Below are 14,637 nucleotides of genomic sequence, written 5' to 3'. Positions count from 1 at the left end.
TCATTCATTGGATGTTTTCCAGGTACTGGGCACTCTGCTGGGCATTTTCTATGCATTATCTCAAAATATTCCTCTAACAACTCCATAATGTAGTTGCCTAGTTTTTATTAAAAAGAAATTGAAGAGAGACAACTTGTGCAAGATCACACAAGTGACTAGAAAATAAGCTTAAGTAAAACCTCCAACCAAATGTGCCTAAATAATGCAATATATATCACCTTGTTTTTGATGTCAGCAAAAACAATTATTTGCCTCCCTTCTTGATGCCTTCTTTTCTTAACTACTCTTTTTTTCAAGCTCAAAGCATGAATATAAATAGCTGGTTTTCTGCCATCCCATGAGTCTTGTGGCAAATTCTTTACCACCAGAACTGGGCATTCATGCCCATGAGCAAAGCCATTGACAGTTAAAAATAGGAACCTCTGGCTCTATCTCTGTCTGGTGGAATCCATCTCAATTAAAGTTGGGGTGGGTGGCAGCCGTTCAAGGACCTCCATTATACCAGACCACTCCTTAGAATGCTACAAAACTGTTTTGACTTTGCTATAAGCTGAAATATCTCCAGGAATATTATGGATATCTCTTAAGATTCCATGATGTGGACATCACTTTGTAGTGCAACAAAATAAATCTTGGTGCTAGAAACAAACAAAATGTCAATAGATGGATATGTATTCCCCCACCCCCACCCAAAACAAAATCAAAACAAAGTAGAACGGGAAGTGCCATTAAAATGCACAAATACCAAATTCTTATCAGTCACCAATGAAAACCTTCCCCAAATCAGTCTTAAGAGTCTTTTAGTTTTGAGGATCTTTCCCTTCTCTATTTTTTGCAGCTAAGTCATGTAGCTGTTCTTAGAATCATGTGTTCAAGTTAACATAACATTTCACACATTTTGAATAAATATCACACTTTTTAAATTTGGCACTTCTGCAGTGTTTCTGTTAATGTTTTCATGTGATATTTAATAAATAAAGAATCTTTACAGTTTTATTCACAATCAGAATAGAATTGTGAGTGCAGTTTTACATTAGATGATAACTTTGATGTTGATTGATATTTCCACTCAATTTCTTCTTCAATTAAGGCTGTATATTCAGATGAAAAACTTTTGGTTTCTGTTTTCTTCGTGCAACAGAAATGAAAAACTCTTGCAAGGGAGAAAATACTGTAGTGTACCACATTTACATGTGTGGCAATAAAATCCAAGTGAAATGCGTAAGAGTTGTAGGGCACTAAGTCCCACGAGGCAGGATGGTATTACAGTACAGAGGAATGTATCACACACGTGTCTCACGTGTAGTGTACCACATTTACATGTGTGGCAATAAAATCCAAGTGAAATGCGTAAGAGTTGTAGTGCACTAAGTCCCACGAGGCAGGATGGTATTACAGTACAGAGGAATGTATCACACACGTGTCTCACGGAGGCAAATTACAGTGAAAGTGCTAAAGAGAAAGAAATTTACTTACCTGCCTCCACTTTTAGTACCACCTCATTCCCTCCATTCCAACTTGAACCTGATTTCTACCACCATAGAGGAATGGATTCTCAGTGGAAATGTAAATTAAATATAAAAGAACATTAGTAGTTGTAGCCTTTTGAGCTTCAAGGACTTATGTTTTGGTGATGTAAGAGTGGTTTAACAAATTTTCTGTGTGCATTTAAAATATATTTACTTTCACCTTTTAGACATATTCTAGAGCCTAAGCCATACATAACATGTGGTTTCACCACAAAACATTTTAAAATGTTACTGTGAACAGCAGGATGCATTTAAGAAAAAAAAAATTAGATTGTAAAGATAAAATTACCATCACTATAAAAAAAAAATCAAGGTGTCAAGTTTCCCCAGACCTCCACTTAAGCCAACCATACAAAATCATCAATGCTACTAACAAGAAGAGAACTTATACAACCTCCCATCCTCAAGCCTGTTGCTGCAGCTGTATCCACATACACCTGCTCCCCTTCTGTTACTCAGGATGCCCTGTCCTGGCTCCTGTCTAAGTCCACGTCTTTCACTAAGCACCAATTCCATCTTCCCTCACCTATGTCAGTACATCACTACTATAGTTGATAGTTGCCTTCTATCTTGTGAGACTCACTGAAATTTCCCTGTCTGCTGGATCATTCCCATTGACATTCAAACATGCTATTACATCTTTCCTCTTAAGAAAAAAAAATCTTAACTTCACACATCCCTTTAGCTCATGTCCCATTTCTCTGTTTTAGAACAAAAAACCCTCTAAAAGTTACCTGTACTCTGTCTCCATGTTTCCTCATTAGCCCATGATCTTTGTCAATCAGGCATTCCTCCCCACCATGTCATTAAACTGTTCTGTCAAGGGAACGTTGTCATGCTCAATTAGTTAACAGTCCTCCCCTTATTCAACCGATCACCAGCACTGGACATAGTTGATAACTTCCCCCCGTTTCCCATCACTGGAAACCCTCTGTCTCAAGACTTTTCCCATCTCACTGACCTTCATTCCTCCTTTCTTTGCTGGGTCCTCCTAATCTCCTACCTATTCAAGGTCAGAGTGTCTTCCAACCTCTTGGCCTCTACTCCTGTTTATCTACGATCACTCTGCTAGGTGATCTCATCCAGTCCTCAGGTTTTAAATACGATCTACATGTTGACCACTCCGAAATCCAAATCTCTACACCAGCACTTTCAAATAGAACTTTCTGCAATGACCATAATGTACTATATTGTGTTGTTCCATATGGTAGCCACAAGCCACATGTGGCTACTGAGCACTTGAATGGTGCTAGTGTGATTGAAAAACAAACTTTTAATTTAATTTAAATTCAAGATTAACTTATCATATGTGGCTAATGGCTACCATGTTAGATGCATAGCGATAGCTAAAACCCAGCCTCTGGCCTCTATGTTCACAGACTCAACTGCCTACTTGGCATCTCTGCTTGAATGTTGGAAAGGTCTAGTAATGTCCAGGACTGAATTCCTGCCTCAGCCTTTCCCTTCTCATAAAATAGCAACCCATCCTTCTAATTGTTCAGGTCAGAATAAAAACTTGGAAGCACTCTGGACTGCTCTCTTTTCCTCATACCCCACATTTAATCAACCAGGAAATGGCATTACCTTTACTTTCAATATATCTCATGTTTTACCACCTCTATTCTTACTGCTGCTGCTCTGACCTAAGCCACCACCATCTCACTTGTGACTTCCATGGTCAAGGCACTGAAAAAAAGCAATCCAGGGAGGCGGAGAAATGATATCCTCCAGGAGAGAAGATGAGACAGGTCCACGTATAAAAATAATGTAGTGACAGTTACTTAATATATTAAAAATCAAGTGCTAGAGAGCCTGCAAAAGGGAAATCATATGCTTCTGAGGTGGGGGGCGGGAATCACATGACCATCTAAAAAATTTTGTAGCTATCATTTGGTTAATAATGTGTCACGGTGTGAAGATTTCAGCCAAGAAACCACAAAGCAACAAAATAGAACTTGAGTTTTCTTTAAGGATTTCTAATTCCCCCCTTCAAAGAGACAAACTGATATAGAAGCGTACTTCAAAAAGATCATGGAAAGATTCATATTATCTTACAATTCTATTTTTTCACAAACTTCTTAAAGTACCCTTGTATTGCATATCCTACCTCCCCATCCTCATAATTGAAATGAAAATATTAAAAATTTTCCAGAAAAGTAAAATTCTTGAGCTAAAAGCAAGAATAGCACTGAACAGAATATTTAATAGAATATAGAAACTCTTTCATTTTATATCCTCAAGGTAATGAGAAGTTTACATATTTGGCCAAAGCAAGAAGAGAAATAACTTACAATTTACTGTAAATATTCACAGGAACATTCAACATTAAATTACCAGCTCATAAAATATATCATAGCTGGTTATGTGTAAGTGTTTTACTATTACAGTTTTATAGCCAGTGGAATATATAGCATATTGTTTGTATTTTATTTGTTGAACATATTAATGCATTCATTGAATGCATAGATGAATAAAATCCTCTCAATATTACAAAAAATATGATGCAAGGCTTCACACTTTAATGTCTCTTTAGCTATAAATTCACATGTATGTGTACTCACACAGGCTGAAAGACAATATTTATAAAAACCAGTAGAAAGTTGACTTGAGAATTTATTTTAACATCAGTTCATAAAGCCCTTTATTTTTATTTATTTATTTTTTTTAAAGATGACTGGTAAGGGGATCTTAACCCTTGACTTGGTGTTGTCAGCACCACGCTCAGCCAGTGAGCGAACCGGCCATCCCTATATGGGATCCGAACCTGGGGCCTTGGTGTTATCAGCACCACACTCTCCCGAGTGAGCCACAGGCCGGCCCCATAAAGCCCTTTAAAAGATGTAAGGATTTAAATAGGCACTGAGACCAAATATATAAAAGATGAGTATGTGCCAATTATAATGTATTATTTGCATTATGATAATTAAAATACTCTCTGCCCTTTTCTTTATCCTGATTGAAGAGAAAAGTGACCGAGAACAGAATACACAACACACCTTATCTCTTACTCTTTGATGCCTGCAAATAGTTAATGCTTTGGAGATAGACTGTCCATCTGGCTAATAGAACCTCTACGGGCCTCTCCTTCACTCCCGTTCTCAAAAAGACTACTTTTTAAAAAAAGAAATCAATCCCATCCTCAAGAATGGCTACATAATTTGTGGTACCCAATACAAAATGAAAATTCAAGGCCCCTTGGTTTAAAAACTTAAGAATTTCATAATTGCAATATCAGGGCATTAAACCAAAAATAGGGGCCCTTCTGAGTACAAGGTCTTCTGTGACTTTGCAGGTCCGTGGTCCGTGAAGCCATCCCTGGACAAAGTTAAGGTCCAGGTTTTCTCAAATGGATCAGACTTAAGACACAATTTAAATTTTTTCAAATTCTAAATGACTCTGTAGCTCAACAATAACTTCTCCTCTTCTTCGCGGATGGAGACTGTAGCCCCCTATTTGGTGGCCTTGTTTATACTTAAGCACCTCAATGTGACCATCACCACCAACTAAATCACAGACAGCCTCTCCCACTGAAGCTGGGATGCAGGAAGACCTTGGAGAGATGCACATACAACCACATAGCTAAGATTCTAATTTCCCCTCTGAACGCTGGTGAACACATCTCAAACGATCCATAATCTGAAAATGATAGTTCCCATCATTCACATCTATTTTAAAACATTTTCAGTGACCTTGTCAAGAGCAGTCAATAACTTTCTTCAGCACTAGCGGAGAACATAAACACCCTCCAAGTTACAGAATCAACACGTCCCTCCTGTAATGGCACAACATCATAACGAGACCATTGCTGACCACCCCCACGCTGCATGTCAGACTGTATAGCCAAGCTGTTAAACGCACACATTTGGAAAGACCGCCAGTGATTCAGTCTACTTAACTGGACTTAGTCCAGAGAATTTTCCAGCCAACTGGCATTGGGTCTCTAATTTACAGCTGGCAAGAAACCTCCTTAAATGCTTCCAGGTCCTCAGTAGAACTGTTTAATGTCTACCTTTAACACACGAACCACCTGACTTCAGACACAACACTCAGCAGCTTTGACCACAGGGTGCAGAGCTATAAAATTTACAGCTGCTTAAGTTGGAAAACCACAGACAGGGGCTGGAATCTACCAACTACCCTCTGAAGGAGGGGGATGCAGTTTCTGCTCAGGGCACACAAATTTAAAACAAGGGACAGTTTGAATAATCTTGGGTAAATAACTTTCTTTTGCTCCCACTTTTAATTTTTAATGTTAAAATTATAAATTCCTTCAACCAGCTTTATATTTGTCTTCTTATTTAAGGCTTTAAAAAAAAATAGAAGTTGTCCTCATTTTCCCATGAAAATCAGAGAGTTACAGACAGGTTTTAAAGATTGGCTTCTTAGTTAATGCATACTAGGAAACTTGTATCTTGCCCTCAATCACATATTTGATTGGTTTAAAAAAAATATTACCAATACCTATCGAATGTTTGCTGTGTGCCAGGCAAACTGTTGTACATGCATTTCCTCATTTAAAATCAATTACAATATTATAAAGAATGCACTATAAATATTCTAACAGTACAGATGAATAAATCAATACCCAAAGTCACATAGCTAGTAAGAGACAGAGCTGGGACTCAACTCTCTGTACTGTCAAACTCCAAACCCTGATATCTTAACTCTCACAACTCCCCTCTGCAGCTTTGAAACACAATGCCCAGGATTCTTACTAAAAATTCTTAAAAACTGTATTCACTGTTGAAAAGATTTTATCACTGGTATTCAAGAGCATACTACATTTACTTTGTTGATACTGGGTTCAAACCTGAAAATTTTATTTCTTTAATATGGTAATGTCTGATTTAAGCATACATGATTCTTAATCTCCTCAATCCATTTTCCTCTGCATTGATGGCAGTGTTTTATTTAATCATTGTTTAACAACTGAAATACGATAGACTTTATTGATTGATCCTTCCTTGATCAATCTCCATGATTCTTAATCTCCTCAATCCATTTTCCTCTGCATTGATGGCAGTGTTTTATTTAATCAATTGTTTAACAACTGAAATACGATAGACTTTATTGATTGATCCTTCCTTGATCAATCTCGAATTGCACCATACGTCCTACATCTCACGGATGGAATAGTTTTGTGGTACAGATTCGTGTTTTTGTAAGTTCATGTGATTTTTGGAAACCCTTGTGATGTTAACATTCAGTCAGTTTTCTTTGCCTTCTTGTTTGCTTTAAAGCTTGAAGAACATGACCAGGTATCATCGTTGCTATTATGTGTGAGTGAGTTGGATTTGACAAGAGACAGTAACACAAAGACCCATGATTAGGGACTTGGAAACGCATCTGTTAGTCAACTTCAAAGGTGTGGGTTGACACCCTGAGCCTCGACTACAGTTCTAATTCAACTCATCAACATTCCTCAGAGTTTAGTGGAGAGAAATAAATAGCGTTCTCCAAACCGTCACAAAAGTATTTGCTGTGAATTAACTGGAGGCCCCACTTCAAACAGCAAATGGCAATCTCTGGACAAATGACGTGCCATCACAAAAGTTCCTCTGAATTGTCCTCTTGAGCCTGAGTTTTATATCATCTGTTCTGAATTAATTCTCCATTACTTCTTTGCCTCTTTTGTGTTCTGTGTCTTCACACAGTCCGTGCTGCTTGGCTAGTCTCCTTTCCCTCACACTGATTTTATCTAGAGGCACATTTTTACTCCCTCAGCCCTTTTACCCGGGGAGAATTCAGCCAGCAAGGTCACAAGGGAGTAGCTAGATGAAAAGGTTAATACTTTGTCAATGGTGTTCACACACTGTCATCTCAATGATCAATGTGCCTGTCCACCTGGTCCCCCGCCACCCCATCATCTCCTTTTGCCAAAGAGTGGAGGAAGTTGTTTATTATAGTAATTTTCTTTAGATGTCTTTTCCTGCCTTGAAACTAGCCTGTGGTTAACCTATTTCTCACTTACTATCATTACAAAGGCTGCTGCATTTTTCAGCTCCAGGATTCTCTCTTGGTACACTGTTAAGTAGGAATGGGTTTTCAAAGAGTTAAACACCCTCTTCTGCCACTTAACAGGGAGGAAAAAAATTCCCTAACATAAAGGAGAGCTTTTTATTTTTTAACACTTTAAAATAATAATAATAAAAAAAGAATGCTGTAAAAACACAGGTGATCGTATTTCAGGCATAGAACAGCAACCTGTATTATCATGTCATCCTGAATCTCTCTGTTTATCAGACAGGGATGAAGTTACTTTATAATGAAACACTCATGATGAATTTCCTCACCTCCATTCCAACTGCGTGACAGTTTGATAGAAAATATGACTCATTCATTGTGTGTGTATGTATGTGTGAGAAACAGAGAAAGAGACAGAGAGAGATTGGGGGGTAAGGAGAGGTGAGATGGGGGCATGAACTGGCAAGAAAGCTCATCTTCAGTCACTTCTTAAGAATGTGTCATTTCTAAGTGGACACCTTAGCTAATTATAAAATATATATAATTTTTGTGCTTTAGTTCCTATTGCCATGACCTCCTAAAATTGTATATTACACAGGCCTTTTCCACAGTGTGCAAACAAAGAACAAAGTCAATGACCTTAAATAACCTATATCTAAATCTCAAAATGGAAAAATATTAAGTTTTCAGCCATACTCAAAAATCCCAGCATATATTTATCTATTTCAAATGAAATGACTGTTTAATCGACAAAGCCCTGTATAAATTTTAACTCTGATCCTCAATTTTCAAATTTCTATCACTTCAAAATTTAATTCCTTATACCACACACACACACACTAAATTTTGCTATTTAGGGGTGCAGAATTAGCAAAGATTTAGTTTTTCTTGGTGTTCCCAAACCCAATAACACAAATATAATGCAGTGATTGCTACATAATATCCTAAACACATAAGCCAACTTTTAAATCTTTCAGATGACTAATAAGTATACTAGTTCAATAAGAGCTTCCTTAGTTTTTATGCCAGACTTACGTTGTAAAGAATAAGTTGAAATATATGAAAAGTATCTAGTTTTGTAATAACTGCATCTATAGTGATCTTAGAAAGTACATGATTGCCAAAGCAATATTTATTTCTTTCTGTGCTGGAGTGTGCATATATGTGACTACTTTTTTTCCCCCCTCTGGGCAATGCAGAAATATAATATATGGTCATGAAAGTTAGCTACTTTTCTCCAAATAATTTATAGGTATATGTGTGTATGCATGTATTTTAAGATAAAAAGTTGATTGATGAACTTAAATAGTGCCTAAGCAATGCAGAAATATAATATATGGTCATGAAAGTTAGCTACTTTTCTCCAAATAATTTATAGATATATGTGTGTATGCATGTATTTTAAGATAAAAAGTTGATTGATGAACTTAAATAGTGCCTAGAAATTTTAAGACCTAAGACAATCATACTTTGATTACCCTTAGGAATTTCCCTTGGCCATGGAGAAAATCAACTGGGCCAGTACTGTTTAAATTGACATCAACCTGTCGCAAATGTTGAAATCATTTTGAGTCAAGGATCTAAGGAGAATGAATGCCTGTAATAGAGACGGCATTTTAAAAAATTGGACTGGCACATGACTTAGTGATAAAAGTGAAGGTCTGTTTTCCATTTAGTTTAAATGCTGAGCATCCCATGAAGACATTCTCTAAAGTTCTGACATATAAAAGTGACTAGAAGCAGAAGATGCTTTTATTTGGTGTCAGGCCATGAACTTATTTCTTGGAGTTAACTGAGGGCAGTTATTCCCAAGATTTTATTACCTTGCCTTGCACTAGAAATCACCCAGAAATAGGCAGAAAGTTCTAGTAAACCCACCACCCTGGGAGGACAAATTGCTATTCTCCCATATTGATGTGAGTCTACTGCAAACTAACTGGTCAGCAAATTCTTAAGTGTGAATTATTCACTTTAGTAAAGGTAAGCATTTTAGAAAGCATATCAATTCATCAAACACATTTTAGGAGATCAAACTTCATTACCTTAAGTGCTATTCACTATAATTAACTTTAAACCATATGGTTCTAAGACCAGTCTTAATAGATGATCAAATACAGTGATTTTCTTTTTCTTTTTCTTTTTTTTAATGTGTACTATAGAAGTCTAAGGATCACAGAGAACTTCAGGGCTAAAATGGGTAAGGGGAAGCTGGTCTCTGCTCCCTTCTCTCCTGACTTGGGTGACAGAAGTTCTTTCTTTCTTTCTTTCCTTCCTTCCTTCCTTCCTTCCTTCTTTCTTTCTTCTGCTCCCTTCTCTCCTGACTTGGGTGACAGAAGTTCTTTCTTTCTTTCTTTCCTTCCTTCCTTCCTTCCTTCCTTCCTTCTTTCTTTCCCACCCCTTCTCCGCCTCTAATAATCTCTCCTTTTGAAAGTTTAACATATTTTTGTGATTGTTCTTTTTTCTTATTTATTTTTTTTTTTTTGAGTGTTCTATGGTGTTCCAGAAACTATGCCAGTTGTGAAAGCTACAACAATGAATAAGTCATTGTCTGATGACAGGATTTGGGGTGCTATAGAAGTGCCTCAGGACAGTGCTGTGGAATATAGCAGAAAACATAGCAGTTCAGACTGGGGAAATAATTTTCTAAATAAGGGAATTGGGACCCAGATCATTTAAAAGTGATTCATCCCAAAGTAGAAGAACATCTCATATCACCAACTACTTATACAGATGCTCCCTGTCCAACCCATGTTGCTTCCAAAAAGAATGGGACTTGCCTACTAAAACCTGCTCTTTACATTTCTTTAAGACCTTAGACCATAAAGTTTTGATGACATGATTTAGGTCTTAACCATTTGTGCATCTCCAATATCTGGCACAGGGCTGGGCATTGAATGGGTACCCAAAGAATGCTTAAAGTTTTCATCAGACATTGACAGGAAGTGAACAGAAGAAAATTGTTTTGACAATAGTTACCTAAATTGATACATACCAATATGGTTGAAGATGAGAACTACGAGAAAAAAAAAGGGACATTATTGTTACAGTGCCATCCTCTTGTACCTTGGCAAACATACCCTCCTGTTGAATTTTACACTATAATTGAACTTAGTGAACATATAATAATTTTAAGTGGTCAAAAGAAAAAGTATGTTCATAGACTTATACTTTCTGTGGATGAAATAGCATTTTTCATTTTGGTAGGTTCCCACACACTGATTTCAGCAGCCCACATGACTGTAAACCTTATTCAACATTTTTATATTGGAGTGAACATATTTTTGGCTCCAAAAGTATTCATTTTGGTTTAATTCATAGTGGTTGTAAGGCATATGAACTTTATTTAAGTTCTTTTAAAGTATACAGCCATAGATCACTTGAATATCAATATCCAGTCAAGTTTTAAAAAAACATAATTTATTACTTACTGCAATTTTAAGTTTAAAAAAAACTATGTTCCATTAATTTTGGAGAGATATAAACATGTGATAAAAACTGAACAGCAATCTGATGACGTTCTCTAGAGAACAATGAAGTGTAATTTACATATTAAAAGCATTAACTCAAATTCTTTAGAAAGTTAAAATAGACATAATACTACATTACTGGATTTTTTTTAGCTTTGAATATATTTGCAACTTTTGAATGAAACCATAACTCCTTTAAAAATAGAAGCAAGTCCTGTCCAATTAATCATACCAGTTTTCATCAAGATTGCTTTCAGACAGGTCACATTCCTAGGTCATTAATTTAAGCTTTCATTGACTCTATATGTAGAATGAGTACATAAAGTAAGACTTTGAAAAACAATAGCCAAGCAAATGTGACCTTACTCCACCATGGTGAAACAATTTTGTTACTAGACATATTACTGTAGTCTCATTTTAATTGCGTACAGTAAAAAATTACTTTAAAAACATATTATACATATCCAATCGAACACAGAGAAGACTATTATGAATTGAGTTGTGTCCCCCCAAAAGTTTAATGTGTTGGAGGCTTGGTGTCCATTGTGACAGTGTTAAGAGAGTAGGAAATCCTATTGTGGTAGTTGAAACGTGGGGCTTTTAAGAGAGGTGATTAGATTGCAGGACCATGCCATAGTGAATGGATTAAAAATGGTGGTCAGCGGCATGGTTCTGAGGGTTCTAAAAGAAGAACACATGAGGTTACTCTCTCTCCGCTTTGCAATTTTCAGCCATGTGAGACCCCTGGGTCACTGTCACTACCACCAAGACCCTCACTAGATGTGTTCCCTGGACTTTGGACATCCCAGCCTCTGAAACTGTAAGCAATACATTTCATTTTCTTATAAATTACCCAGTTCTGTGTGTTTTGTTATAAGCAACAGAAACGGGCTAATACAGTGAACAATCCAAAGGTTTAGATTTCATCAGGGATAAATAATGTAGAGGAATTAGATATGGAGCCGTGCTTAGATGAAACAAAACAGAAACAAAAAAAGGCTCAGCATGAAGCTGATACAATGTTCAGTGACAATGCGTCAATTGTCTAGTTAATTGGATCAACACAGACAAGGGGAGATTTCAGGTTCTAAAGATGAAAATGAGAAGAAACTCTGTCATTCTGTTTTGTGCTTTCCATAATTTCTTGTCTTATTCTTTGTTGTGGCTTTCTTGCAAATAATATATGTTTAACAGAAAAGCTTAAATTACAAACAGAACTGTGAAAATCTACTGGAATGACTTTGTGTTTATGAACAAAATCAGAGAGAGAAACAACCACCAAAAAAGGCTGCTTGTCAAAAAGTAGTAAAAACCATATTTCTCATCAGGAATGATTTACACTGTGCTCTGATTGCCCGTGGCAGACGCCATGAGAGGCATCTAGCCCTGATTCCCTGTTTAGGTTTTTGTTCAGCCACAGAACTTGGTTTTTGTACATTTGCTTAGAGATGGATCAAAGCCCCCTGGCAAAACTGATGAAGCTATGTTGTTCTAAAATGATACTTTTCAAGGTAAATAATACTTCGCAAAAGGAACAGAGTAAAAAATAAACATATATAAATTATCAGAATATTACATAAAAGTTAAAGATTAAAAAAAAGAAAAAAAAAAAGAAGGTTGCTGCTCAGACACTTGATAGAAAATAAATAGAGAAAGCGTAGACAGGTAAAAAGAAAAAAAGGATTAAAAACCCTGGAAATCTTTAATCAGAGAATTCAATTCCTATGCCTTAGGTTTCATTAAAAAGTAATTTCAGGGGCTGGATTCTGGTTTGTTGACTCCAAACTGCCCTGTCCTTACTCCAATTTCAGTTGGAATTCCTACTCTTTTCCTGTAAAATGAAAGCGCTGAGAGGGTTGGAGGAACATTTTCTCACAGTCTCTCTCAAGTAAGTGTTGTAAATTTTCTGAGGGATATTCCATCACATAGAGAGAAGTGATAGGACCTGGTATCTCAAGTTTGGAAGATCCTGATTGAAGTGTATGGCCAAGGTTGCAAACCCAAATATTTACTGGAGCCAGAAGTTCCTTTTTCATAAGCAATTTAAACATCCATATTTTTACAAGAAATCACCTGATATTAAAAGCATTGACACACTTTGTTTTAATAATATGCAGATCTGGGAGCCAGATTTGGTTTGTGTTCATCAGTTTGCTAAGTATGTTCTGAGGGTTAGTATTTGTCTTGTTTTTTTTTTTTTTTTTACTATATAAGTGATATGCTCAGAAGGCAAAATAATGGTTATGGTGACAAACATTATGTACTAAGTACTTTGTGGGCACTGAACTTATCTCAAATTACCCTTTTAATAGCACTGATAGTTAGCTAGTATTGTTTGCCCATTTTGCAAATGTGAACATTTAGTGACACAGAGATCAAGAAACTAGTCCAAGTTACATAGCTAGTTAAGAGTTTTTATCCTTATTTATTCATTCATTCATTCATTCATTCATTCATTCATTTTGGAGCTGGTCGGTACAAGGATTGAACTCTGGACCTTGGTGTTAACAGCACTATGCTCTAACCATCTGAGCTAACCAGCCAGCCTGCACTCTTAACCATACTATGCATAGAATATCTTAGAATCTGAAGTTACATGTGGGTTTTTTGTTGTTTTTTTTTTCATTGTCTTCTACTCATCTTCCTTAGTAAATGTTTAAGGCTAGTGCTGCTCAATAACCACTATGTGGAGAGTCATACTATGCATAGAATATCTTAGAATCTGAAGTTACATGTGGGTTTTTTGTTGTTTTTTTTCATTGTCTTCTACTCATCTTCCTTAGTAAATGTTTAAGGCTAGTGCTGCTCAATAACCACTATGTGGAGAGCGATTCTTAATTTGGTACCACTGTGGCCTAAAAAATATCTGTTTCTATGATCCACAAACAGTCCTTTGACATTGTAGGAAATACTGTGCTTTTGAGATTTTCAGAATAGGTTGGGTGGTCTTGAAACGACAAAACTGACACTTAACAGTTTTCTCTGGTTGCCTCCAGAGAGAGTCTTGAATTTCATCAAGGGAATATTTGCAAAGCATACTCTAAATTGCATTTGCATAGCTTTTGAGTATGGAATTCAGACACAGATTTTAAATACCTTAAAATCTGTAAGGAAATATACTGTTGAAACAACAGTAGAAAAAACATCTAGGGGGATGCCACCCCTATTGTCATGAACAAGGAAGGACATCTCCACTCTCGTGTCTGTGAGTGTGCAGGTAAAGGGCTAATACATGTGTCACAATGCCAGGGTGACAAGAGATGTATGTCTACATACGAAATCCCATGACTCCTGTGAGGGTCCCATTTCCAGGCCTAGTCATGCCTGTCCATTCTGAGTATGTCAACCAGGGTTCAACAGTTTCTTCACAAGGCACATTCTTAACATGACAATTATTTGGATACTCCCAAGAGGCAGCTTATCAAAGAAAACTGGGACCCACATGCTCTGCTCAGTTAACAAATGATATACTATTATACCACTTTATGTGTTTTCAGGAACTGATTTATATATTTATTCCAAGGCTTTTTTGGATACATTTTAAACACTGCCTACCTGATAGCTCCTTTTCAATATCTAAGATGCATCTCTCATATTAAGTGGCTAAAATGGAATTTTTCCCACTTTCTAAAGCTGTTTCCAGTCATCCTCAAGATGGTTATGGTGGTAAGACATCC

At 36.6% G+C, this 14,637-nt stretch overlaps 1 protein-coding gene across 1 annotated transcript in view; it reads right to left on the bottom strand.

Moving 5' to 3' along the window:
* The window catches only part of ADAMTS18 (ADAM metallopeptidase with thrombospondin type 1 motif, 18), a gene marked incomplete at its 5' end in the record, with an annotated part of 47,829 nt that overhangs the window by 18,025 nt on the left and 15,167 nt on the right, over positions 1-14,637 (bottom strand). The window lies entirely within an intron of this gene.

Source organism: Galeopterus variegatus, unplaced genomic scaffold (genome assembly GCF_000696425.1).
Source record: "Galeopterus variegatus unplaced genomic scaffold, G_variegatus-3.0.2 Scaffold5268, whole genome shotgun sequence".
Taxonomy (NCBI): Eukaryota; Metazoa; Chordata; class Mammalia; order Dermoptera; family Cynocephalidae; genus Galeopterus; species Galeopterus variegatus.
The sequence above is the reverse complement of the archived record's forward strand: the minus strand, read 5'-3'. Positions and strand labels throughout refer to the sequence as shown.